General features: G+C 45.9%; 1 long non-coding RNA gene across 1 annotated transcript in view; it reads right to left on the bottom strand.

The window, feature by feature from the left end:
* The window catches only part of LOC110568656 (uncharacterized), a 36,149-nt gene extending 25,878 nt beyond the window's left edge, over nt 1-10,271 (bottom strand). The window contains exons 1-2 of the long non-coding RNA XR_010343238.1: nt 9,858-10,271; nt 8,924-9,047 (exon numbers count right to left, since the gene is read on the bottom strand). This is a non-coding gene — a long non-coding RNA (uncharacterized LOC110568656). The remainder of the gene's footprint in view (nt 1-8,923; nt 9,048-9,857) is intronic.
* Between the last annotated feature and the right edge of the window lie 1,857 nt (nt 10,272-12,128).

The following is a 12,128-nucleotide window of genomic DNA, read 5'->3' as shown; positions in this document are numbered from 1 at the left end:
GCTAATCTTTGCATTTTTAGTAGAGATGGGGTTTCACCATGTTGGCCAGGCTGGTCTTAAACTCGTGACCTCGTGATCTGCCCTCCTCAGCCTCCCAAAGTGCTGGGATTACAGGCACGAGCCCCCACGCTTGGCCGGGAATCTATTTTTTAAAATCACATGGGTAAATATTAATCTTAGTGGGAAAGGCAAGTAAAAGAGTTAAGGGTTTTTTGTTTTGTTATTTTTAGTAGAGATGGGTTTTCACTACATTGGCTAGGATGGTCTTGATCTCCTGACTTCATGATCCGCCTGCCTTGGCCTCTCAAAGTGCTGGGATTACAAGCGTGAGCCACTGCGTCCAGCCGAGTTAAGGGCTTTTTAAATGTGATTGACCCACTGTTATAGGGTTGCTGGAAAATACTAGCCTGGAGGTCCAATCCGCTCTATCCAATTCCAATAATCATGACCCTCAGGCAGCTTCACTATACTCACTGCACTCTGGCATCACCAGGACCCACAGGCCCCTTTCCCAAGTGTAAGGGCTGTTTACCTGCAGTAGAATCTCCAATGGTGCTTGCTAAAGTGCACATTTCTCGCAAGACCTCTTTCAAGGTGTTTTTCTTTCTCTTTTCTTTTCTTTTTTTTGAGACAGAGTCTCACTCTGTCACCCAGGCTGGAGTGTGGTAGCACAATCTTAACTCACTGCAACCTCTGCCTCCTGTGTTCAAGCAATTCTCCTGCCTCAGCCTCCTGAGTAGGTGAGACTACAGGCATGCACCACCACGCCCAGCTATTTTTTTTTTAGTAGACTGGCTTCCGCCAAATTGGCCAGGCTGGCCTCGAACTCCTGGCCTCAAGTGATCCTCCTGCCTCGGCCTCCTAAAGTACTGGGATTACAGGCATAAGCCACCAGTCCTGGCCTCTTTCTTTTGTTTTTTCCAGAGACTTAAGTCATATTATGTTGCCCAGGCTGGAGTGCAGTGACTATTCACAAGTGTGATCATAGTGTACTAGCCTCCAACTTCTGGCCTCAAGAGATTTTCCTGTCTCAGCTTCCGCAGTAGCTGGGACTATAGGTACGCACCACCCATCCACTACTTCCAAGATTTAAAGAATCAAAAGTTTTAAAAACTTACATTTTAAAGACTCTTTGTAGGGGATTCTAAGGCACTGCTTCTCAATCTTGACAGCACAATAGAATAATAATGGGACCTTAAAAAAAATACCTAATACCCAGGCAGCACTACAGCCCTGTAAATCACAACTTGTGGGTATGGAGCCCAGACCTCAGGATTTTTTAAAGCCTCCTGATGATTCCAAAGTGCAGTCAAAACTGAGAATCACAGGCCTGCCCTTTCGTAGTGGCTACAGGACCAGGAACATCAGCAGAAATGCCGAGTCTTAGGTTCTACTCCAGACCTGCTGGATCAAAATTCATGTTTTAATAGGAACCCAAAGTAATTTATACAAACATTAATATTTGAGATAGACTGCGGCGGGGAGGGCGGTGGTTAGATTTATCCAAACCTTCTCCTGTACTAGCCCTTCCCTGACTGCTTCTGGGACAGGCTGGCACTAACAAGATCAAATGCACCTGGGCCATGGTTCATTCTACTAACGTCTCCTGAGCAACTCCTAAGAGGAAGGGACTATTCTAGAAGGGACCTATAACCATTCCCCTAGATCCCTAAGCTCTGGATGGACAAATGCAGACTGAGTAGGAACTAGCTTCGAAGCAATATGTGTTGACACTCAGAACTCTAGATTGGTTGGAAACTTAAATCAACAATGTGAGACATCTAGCAAAACTTCAGACACTAGCAGGTTGCATTCCTTGGTCCCTACCACCTCTCACAGGACCTCAGAACTGATCTTCCCACCCACCTCCAGTCTTGAACCAACTCATGCTGTCATGACAGAATGTTTTACAACATAAATCTGGCCCTGCTATTTCTTCCCTGCTTAACATCCTCTGACAGTCCCGGGACATCTTAGGTTCAAAGTCAAACACATGAGCTTGGCATACAAGGCCATCACCAACTGACCCAGCTGAGCCTTAATTCATGAGAACCCACATGTGCCCATTCTACTTTTCAGGAGTAATAAATGAACCCCTGACGTTTTCTCAAGCTGCCACGCTCCCTAGCTTGTCTGCCTGTTACCCACTTACTTATTCTACCCACCTGAACCCTCACCCCCTGGAGACCCTTCCTTTCAGGTCTCTCCTCCAGGATCACAATCTTGGTGAATAGCATTCTGATTGGCCCCTATCCCAATGAAGGGATGAACAAGACATGATTAGAAAGAGGCCTGTCACCTAACTTTGGGGGTTTGTTTTGTTTTGTTTGAGACGGTCTCACTCTTTTGCCCATGCTGGAGTACAATGGCATGATCATGACTCATGACAGCCTCAACCTCCTGGTCTCAGGCAATCCTCCCACCTCAGCCTCCTGAGTAGCTGGGACTACAGGCATGCATCACCACACGTAGCTAATTCGTTGTTGTTGTTCTGTAGAGATGAAGTCTCATCTCACTCAGTTGCCCGGGCTGGAGTGTGGTGACGCAATCATGACTCACTGTAGCCGTGACCTCCTGGTCTCAACAAATCCACCTCAGCACTCAAGTAGCTGGGACTACAGACATGCACCACCACAGCTGGATTTTTTTTTGTTTTTTGTAGAGACAGGGTTTTGTCATGTTGTCCAGGCTGGTCTAGAACCCCTGGGCTCAAGCGATCCTCCCACCTTGGCCTCCCAAAGTGCTGAGATTACAGGCATGAACCACTGTGCCCAGCCCTTTTGATTTGAAGACCTGTCCAGTAAGAGCAGTTTGACTCTGTTCTCAAGGCATAGCTTTTAAGAGCCAAGACCCACCTGAGCTTTGGCACATCAGGATACAGTTTTAAGTGTTTAACGGAAACCCAAATTACCAGTGATATAAGCCAAGAGTTCTTAACCATGGCTGGAGAGCTTTCTAAATATCCAGTGCCAGCCAGGAGCGGTGACTCACGCCTGTAATCCCAGCTATTGGGAGGCTCAGGCAGGAAAATCGTTTGAACCTGGGAGGCAGAGGTTGCAATGAGCCAAGATCATGCCACTGTACTCCAGCCTGGGTGACAGAGAGAGATTCTGTCTCAAAAATTATTCAATGCCAGGCTACACCTCAGGCCAATTAAATCAGAAATTTAGGAGAAGGGGCAAACATCAGTATATTTATTTTTTAAAAGCTCCACAGGTGATTATAACGTGCAGGTAAGCTTAAGAAACATTGCCTTAAACAATCAGAGGTTTATTTTATCCCGTGGGACATTCCAGACCTGATGAGACTACTGTGCACCACTCAAAAATCCAGCCTCCTTCTCACTGCCATTTCACCATCCCTAGGGCAGGGCCCTTATCCATGAGGTCTAGCTAGGCTCAGAACTTGTCCAAGCACCAGGAGGCAGGAAGGAAAGGGCGTGGCCTGGGAAGATGCACACACCACCATTTGCTATGGCCCCTTGGTTGGGATCTAGTCACATGGCTGTGTTTTATGCAAGGAAAGCTGGGAAATGTAGTCTTTATTCCAAATGGCCATTACCCAGCTAAAATCTGAGGGGTCTGTCAATACAGAAAAGAAGATGGTTATTGGGGAGAATCTAGCAGAGCTCAACCTAAGGGAGAATATCCTCAAGAACAGAATGGTCATGTACTGGGATAGGCAGTGGCAGTGCGCTCCCTGCCACCTGGAGAAGTCACCACGCCAGGAGAGAACTACAGCTCTAAGGCAGTCAGATACTCAGTCCACAGCTCAACTCTTCATTCGCAGTCACCACAGCCAATATACTGGCCTTCTTCTCGTTGCATGAGCACACCCAGCGCTCTTCATCAGATGGCCTTGTGCTTGCCACTAAAAAGCTTCTGCCCAGAGTTTCTCCTGTCATTTGGGTCTCAGAGAGGTCTGCATTTTTTTTTTTTTTTTTCTGAGACAGAGTCTCACTCTGCCACCCAAGCTGGAGTGCAGTGGCATGATCTCGGCTCACTGCAACCTCTGCCTCCTGGGTTCAAGTGATTCTCCTGCCTCGGCTTCCCGAGTAGTTGGGATTACAGGTGCCCACAACCACACCTGGCTATTTTTTATTTTTAGTAGGAATGGGGTTTCAACATGTTGGCCAGACTGACCTCAAGTGATCCTTCTGCTTCAGTCTCCCAAAGTGTTGGGATTACAGGCATGAGTCACCACGCCCGGCTTGCATTTTTTTTCATAGTACTTAAAATCTCTTTCTCTCTTTTTTTCCCTGAGATGCTTTATTTCTCAGGCCAGAATGCAGTAGTGCAATCTTGACTCACTGAAGCCTCAATCTCCAGGGCTCAAGGGATCCTCCTGCCTCAGCCTCCCAAGTAGCTGGGATTACAGGCACACGCCACCAAATCTGGCTAATTTTTTGATTTTTTGTAGAGATGGAGGTCTCACTATGTTGCCAAGGCTGATCTTGGACTCCTGGGCTCAAGCAATCCTCTTGCCTCAGCCCCTCAAAGCACTGAGAGTACAGATGTGAGCCACTACACGCAGTAGTCCTTATAATCTTGAGATAGACTACTAGGGTTCAAATCCTGGCTCCACCGTTCACTAGCTGTCTGACCTTTCTGTGCCCCAATTTTCTCATCTATAAAATGGGGATGATAATAGTGACTGTCTTTACCTATGAAGACAGAGCATTGTTAAGAGCACTTGGTTATCTCTTTCAGGTTTTCACCCCCAGGCTTCTTACAGGTCACCGATAATAACCTTGTTGCTATTAATACATCTAGTGCTAAGTCCTCAGTCCTGGCCCAGCAACACCATCTGACCCTGCTGATCTGCAGATTCTCCCTCCTCCCTGTCACCTTTTGCCACGTGATCTCCAGAACACCAGATGCCTATGGTTTTTGTTCCACCTCAAAGCTCCCTCCATCTGCCTGACTTTTCAACTTTTACCTGCCCTAGACCTCAGACCTCGGACCACTTCCACTCCTTGGCAAGGGGCCGAGTCTCCTGATTTTCAATGCCATCCATATGCTGTTAATTGCTGAGGATCTATCTCCAGGCCCCAACCTCTCTCCTGAACTCTGCCCTGTGTAGCCAACTGCCTCCTCAAATCCTAGAGACATTTCAAACTTAATATTTCCAAAACCAAACTGACCTCCCCCAAACCCATTTGGACTATCATCTTCTCCATCTCAGTGAAAAGCAGGTCACCTTTCCAGTTTGCACAAGCCAAAAAACAGTCATCATCAATGTCTCTCTCTCTCACGTACTCCATAGCCAATCTGTTAGGAAATCTCAGGCTCTGCCTTCACACACAACCAAAATCCAACCATTTCTCCACCTTCTCCACCTCCACAGTGATTGCTGTGATCCACGCCACCCCTACCTCTTACCTGTATTCTCCCGCTTCTCCCTTTGTCCCCTCTGTCTTTTCTCAGTCCAGTGGCCAAAGTGATTCTTCTAAAACAGAAACCAGACTGGGCTCAGTGGCTCACATCTGTAATCCTAGCACTTTGGGAGGCCAAGGAAGGTGGATCCCTTGAGGTCAGGAGTTTAAGACCAGCTTTGCCAATATAGTGAAACTCCATCTCTACTAAACACACACAAAAAAGCTGAGTGTGGTGGTACGCACCTATAATCCCAACTACTCAGGAGACTAAGGCAGGAGAATTGCTTGAACCCAGGAGGTGGAGGTTGCAGTGAGCCGAGATCACACCACTGCACTCCAGCCTGGGCAACAGAGCGAGACTGTGTCTCAGAAAATAAATAATAAAACAGAAATCGGGTTATGTCACCCTTTGTTCATTACTTTGCAGTGGCTCCTGTATCACTCAAAATAAGAGTCACAGCCTTTATAAGGGCTTACCTGCACCTAGACAGTCCTGAGAAGCCTTGTGACAACCCTGACACTGCCACCCAGGCCCCTCCCTAGGCTCTGCCCTTCCTGCTCCTTCAGTCCCAGTCCTCCCCATGAGAAGGGCTCCCCTTCTCCAAGGTGTTGCTCAAATGCCACCTGCTCTGAGGACCCTGTGGAGCCTCTGCCTGGTGCCATAACTCTGACATCCTCTCACCTGCCTTGTCTTTCTCCATCCACTTACCACCTTCCAACATGCCATGTCTCCCTTTCATTCATTGTCATTTTCCCCAACTAGAATGGAGTCGCCTTGTCTTATTATTATTTTCATTTTTGCTATATTGCCAGTACTTAGAATTATGCCTGGTACACAGGTATTAAATACATATGTGCTAAATTAGAGAAAATGATTAAATTAAAAATCATTTCTCTCCAGCATCGTGGGCCTGTTTCTTCATAGTATAAAGGTCTCAGATGTGTCATTTATGTTGCAAATATTTTCGTACTTTGTTCTTTGTCTTAATTTTTGTTTTATTTTATTTTATTTATTTATTTATTTATTTTTAGGCAGGATCTCACTCTGTCTCTCAGTCTGGAGTACAGTGGCATGGTCTCAGCTCACTGCAGCCTCTGCCTCCCGGGTTCAAGCGATTCTCCCAGCTCAGTCTCCCAAGTAGCTAGGACTGCAGGTGCACGCCACCATGCCTGGCGATTTTTGTATTTTTTTTGTAGAGATGGGGTTTCACCAGGTTGCCCAGGCTGGTACTGAACTCCTGGACTCAAGGGATCTATCTGCCTAAGACTCCCAACGTGTTAGGATTACAAGGGTGAGCACTGCATCTGGTCTGCCTTTTTATTTTATGGGTTTTTCTTCCATGCAGAAAGTTTGATTATTACGTAGGCAATGTATTAATTTAATTTTTTAATTTATAGTTTCCAGATTTTAGGTCATATTGAGAGAAACTTTCCTTTTATGTATGTTTGTGTCTGTGTTTGTGTATGTGTGTATATGTATATATTTGTTGTGGTGGTAAAATACACACATAAAATTTCTCATTTTAACCATTTTTAAGTGTAGAGATCTATGACATTAAGTACATTCACATTGTAGTGCAATCATCATCACCATCCATCTCCAGAACTTTTCAAACTCCCAAACTGAAACTCTGTACCATTGAATAGTAACTCCCCATTTCTTCCTTCCCCAACCCCTCAGGACCACCATTCTGCCTCCTGTCTCTAAGTCTGACTACTCTAAGCACCTTATACTAATGAAATATGTATTCTTTAATGTTTGGAAATTAACGGACACGTTTGGCATGTTGCAAAGCCAAAACGTTCTTCTTTTAATTTTTTAAAAATAGAGACAGAATCTTGCTTTTGTTGCCCAGGCTGTTCTTGAACTCCTGGGCACAAGTGATCATCACACATCAGCCTCTCAAAGTGCTGGGATTACAGGCATGAGCCACCACTTTGGGCCCAAAAATATTCTTGAGATACATTATGGTTTGGACATGGTTTATTTTATTTTATTCATTTATTTTTTTGAGACAGAGTCTCACTCTGTCGCCAGGCTGGAGTGCAGTGGCGCAATCTTGGCTCACTGCAAACTCCACCTCCTGGGTTCAAGAGATTCTCGTGCCTCAGCCTCCCAAGTAGCTGAGATTACAGGCACACACTACCATGCCCAACTAATTTTTGTATTTTTAGTAGAGATGGGGTTTCACCATGTTGTCCAGGATGGTCTCGAACTCCTGACCTCATGATCCACCCACCTTGGCCTCCCAAAGTGCTGGGATTCCAGGTGTGAGCCACCACGCCCAGTGGTTTGGACGTGGTTTATCTGCACCAAGTCTCATGTTGAAATTTGGTCTCCAGTGTAGCAGTATTAGGAGGTGGGGCCTACTGGGAAGTGTTTGGGTCATGGGGACAGGCCCCTCAGGAATGACTTGGTGCTGTTCTTGAGGAAGTGAGTGAGTTCTTGCTCTCAAGGGACTGGGAATGAATTAGTTTCCCAAAAGAGTAGGCTGTTATAAAGCCAGGACACTCTTCATGTTTGTGTTCTTTGCTTGAGTCCACTCACCCTTTGACTTTCTCTGCCATATTATGACACACCATGAAAGCACTCTTCAGAAGCCAGAGCCATGCCCTTGAACTTCCCAGCCTGCAGAACCATGAGATACATACACCTCATTTCTTATATAAATCTCCCAGTCTCAGGTGTTCTTTTATAGCAACACAAAATGGACTAATAAAATATATTTCTTTTTTTCCTTTTTTTGAGACAGAGTTTCACTCTTGTTGCCCAGCTGGAGTGCAATGGCTTGATCTTGGCTCACTGTAACCTCCACCTCCCAGGTTTAAGCAATTCTCCTGCCTCAGCCTCCCAAGTAGCTGGGATTACAGGTGTCCACCACCACACCTGACTAATTTTTTGTATTTTTAGTAGAGATGGCATTTCACCATGTCAGACAGGCTGGTCTCAAACTCCTGACCTCAGATGACCTGCCTGCCTCAGCCTCCCAAAGTGCTGGGATTACAGGCATGAGCCACCACGCCCAGCCATAAAAGATATTTCAATGTATGCATGCATCCACCTTACCCCAGCTTCCTAGTTATAGTTTATTTCAAGCAAAGACTTGCCACTGTTTGTCCAAGACTTCTAGGAGCTGTGCATCCTCGTCTGCTATTTCTCAATGTGTGATTCACATGGCACCAGTGACTCAGCCACCAGCGAACCATATAAAAATGCAGATTACTGGAGTTCACACCAGATCTAATGAATCTCCATCAGACCTGGTGAAACTGAGGAATCAGCATTTGACCCAGGCATTCCACTGCCATCCCCTATTAAGAACTCTCAAAGATCAGCCATGAGTGGCCACTTGATCTGAAGAGGGCACACTGCCATGGAAGCCTGGGGCCTAAACCCTCACCCCTTGGTTGCTGGTCCCTTCTGTGAAACTGATGTGTAAGAATTCTTGTGTCACAGAGAAGAAATCAACTTGGAAGAAGATACCCTCTATGGCCATGTTTTGTAAACTCTGAAATACATACAACATATGAAACTGTTAGCATTACCTTCAAGCCCCAGTCCTGTCTCTGCAGCCTCTGCCACAGGGTCCCTCGCCAGGTCAAGAAAAGATAAAAGCATCCATAGAGTTGACAAGACGGTGGGGCGGGGGGGCGGTGGGCAGCACGGAATCTACAAATAAGGGTGGGAAATAGGTGTGAATCTATTCTCTTTGACATTAATAATTGAAAGAAACACTGTATTAATTCTTTAATGTTAAGTGCATTCATGTACTTTATTTTTTGTATCTTGTGAAATGGGCATAATTATCCTCCTTTTACGCATAAGAAAACGAAAGGTCGAAATGAGATTTTATGGGAGGAAGATTTTATGGGAGATTGGTTCAGCTCAGCCAGTCTCAGCTCAGCTACCACCCATGTGACATTTGGCCAAGTCACCTGAGGCCTTGGTTTCCTCCACTATAATGTAGGACTGATGGTTATATTCACTCAGTGGTGAAGGTAGGTATTGAGTAAGATAAGGTATGTGCTCAGCCCAACATGGAGGCTGGCACATTGTGAATGTAGTTCCAGGATATCTGCTCCCGGTTCTCTGCTCTCAGCCTTATATTGAGGAACCTCAGGGGACCCTAAAAAAAATACAAGAGGAATGAAGAGAGATGGGGATGGCTGCTGGCATCTGGCTATGCTTTGCTCAGCAATAAACTACGTGAAGAATGAAGAGATTTATTCTGAGAATATTAAAATGCCTGTTGACCAAAGCAGGCTCCCCTGGATCTACTCACTAGACACAGCTACTGGATAGACCAGGGCAGAACTGGAACTAGGAAAGCACGGGGGTTGATGGAGACACCACCCAAACCCAATTTGGAGGTGCTATTGTCCTGCTTTTCCCCAAAGACAACTTCAGTTGGAGAGAGTAGAGAATTCAATGGGCAAAGCTGTGAGCCATCCTCAGGATTGTCTGTCCAGGTCACTTTACCTGACACTGCCAGGTACTGAGAGCTTCCCTGCTCCCTGCCTGGAGCCTGAAGCTGCTGGAAGCAGTTGCAGAAGACGCCTGGAGCTCTTCTCTCTCTTTCCTGTGCCAGCCCTTGGAAAACCGTTTCTCTCTCTCACCGTCATTCCTTCCTTCAATATTTGTTGAGCACCTGCTATATGCCAGGTTTCAAGAGCAAGAAAGAAAATAAAACACTTTCAAATATTTTTTAAAAGAAATTATTCTAAAGATAATACATGTTAGAATTAAATGGCTAACACCTGTAATCCAGCACTTTGGGAGGCCAAGGTGGGCAAATCACTTAAGGTCAGGAGTTTGAGACCAATCTGGCCAACATGACAGAACCCTGTCTCTACTAAAAATGCAACAATTAACCAGGTGTGGTGGTGCATGCCTGTAATCCCAGCTACTCTAGAGGCTGAGGCACAAGAATCCCTTGAACCCAGGAGGTGGACGTTGCAGTGAGCCAAGATCACACCTGGGTGACGGAGTGAGACTGTGTCTCAAAAAAAAATTTTTTAATGAAATACAATATAGCTCACAATGAGCACTCACTATTTGCCAGGGTAAGCACTAGGTGTTCATTCATGAACTCCTCAAAGCCCCCATCTGAAGGATGTAGGAACAAAGGGACTTAGGAACACACAGAGAGAGCAAACTGTTGGGGACATGTTGTCAAGACAGGGTTCTCTAAAGTAGGCTGTGTCAGCTGTCAGCTGGGGGAAAGCAGAAGAAAGGGTTGTTTACAAAAAGTAACAAGGCAGGAGGTGGGAGAGGGATGAGTATGCGTATAGGGCAGGTAGAGATGCGGTTGGAGGGAGGGGTTGCTGCTTCCTGTGAAGGGCCTTAAGCAGTGGGACCCCTGGCATGGCAGTTATACAGGGAGATGATGAATATGTAATCAGATCTGTGTTCTATGATTCTTCTAGGGTTAAAATGGGGAGGACTGAAGGGCGTGTTCCCGATGCCATAGAGGAGGCCTGCTGCAGTGGGATCCGAACGGAGGGCCAAATCCGAAGGAGATTTCTGAGGCAGAATCTCAGGACTTTAGTGGCTGTTTTTCAGACAGAGCCATTTCCTCAGCCTCCTGTGGGAAGGTGCAGCAAGCGCCTCAAAAGCAGCGTGTTGGGGTCTCAACTCAGCCTTCTCTCCTGAGCCTGATCCCTCCCTGGGCTCCCCTACTGCTGTCCTCTCCTGCTCCGGGGGACCCAGGTCATGGCTCACCTTCTTGCTCCGTCCACCTAGGGAACTGGCATGTCATTCTCTGATGGTGTCCAGGCACATCTTTAATCCACTTCATGTGTGAAGCACCTCAACTTGTGCTCAGCCAGGCACACCCCTGGGGAGAGACGGTGATGGTCTCCCCAGAAATGGAAGTTTCCATGGAGGTTTCTGAACATCTTAGATTAAGAACTACTGAAGGATATCTCTGAATCCAGCTGATCTTTAACTTGGACATTAGAGAGCAAGACAACAGTTTCATTAAAGTTTAAGAAGAGGCCGGGTGAGGTGGTTCACGTCTGTAATCTCATCACTTTGGGAGGCTGAGGTGGGTGGATCACCTGAGGTCATGAGTTCAAGACCAGCCTGGCCAACATGACAAACCCCGTTTCTACTAAAATACAAAAAATTAGCCAGGCATGGTGGCATGCATCTGTAATCCCAGCTACTTGGGAGGCTGAGGCAGGAGAATCGCTTAAGCCTGGGAGGCAGAAGTTGCAGTGAGTTGAGATTGTGCCACTGCACTCCAGCCTGGATGACAGAGGAAAACTCCATTTCAATAAATAAATAAATAATTTAAAATAAAGTTTGAGAATAAAACCTTTACTTAGAATAAAGTGACATGCAAGTTATCAAAAATGACTAAAACTCTAGGGTTGGAATCAAATCTGGGATTTAAATTCTGGCTTTGTCACATGTGGACTTGGGCCAGGTGCTTAACCTCCCTGAACCTCCGTTTCTTCATCTGAATATAGGATGAAATAATGTGTGTGGTGTGTGCAACAAGTATGTATTGTTACTAATGTTTTCACCTCAGCTAAAGCATTTCGTAGAAATGCCATGTGTTAAAACCATCAGCTGATCCACACGACCTGTCACTGAAAAGAAATTATTAACAAGCATTGAGAGGTAATAAGCTTTCTTTAGTAGATACTTTCTTTTATAGACATCTTAGAAGGCATGTTACAGATAAAACAGATTCACTAAAGATTGTAACAAGATAGGGAGAAAGGAATGTACTGACCGGGAAGC

Source organism: Aotus nancymaae, unplaced genomic scaffold, assembly GCF_030222135.1.
Source record: "Aotus nancymaae isolate 86718 unplaced genomic scaffold, 86718_ANA_hifiasm-v0.15.2.pri h1tg000017l, whole genome shotgun sequence".
Lineage (NCBI taxonomy): Eukaryota > Metazoa > Chordata > Mammalia > Primates > Aotidae > Aotus > Aotus nancymaae.
Note: the sequence above shows the minus strand (reverse complement) of the source record. Positions and strands in the feature narration are given on the sequence as shown.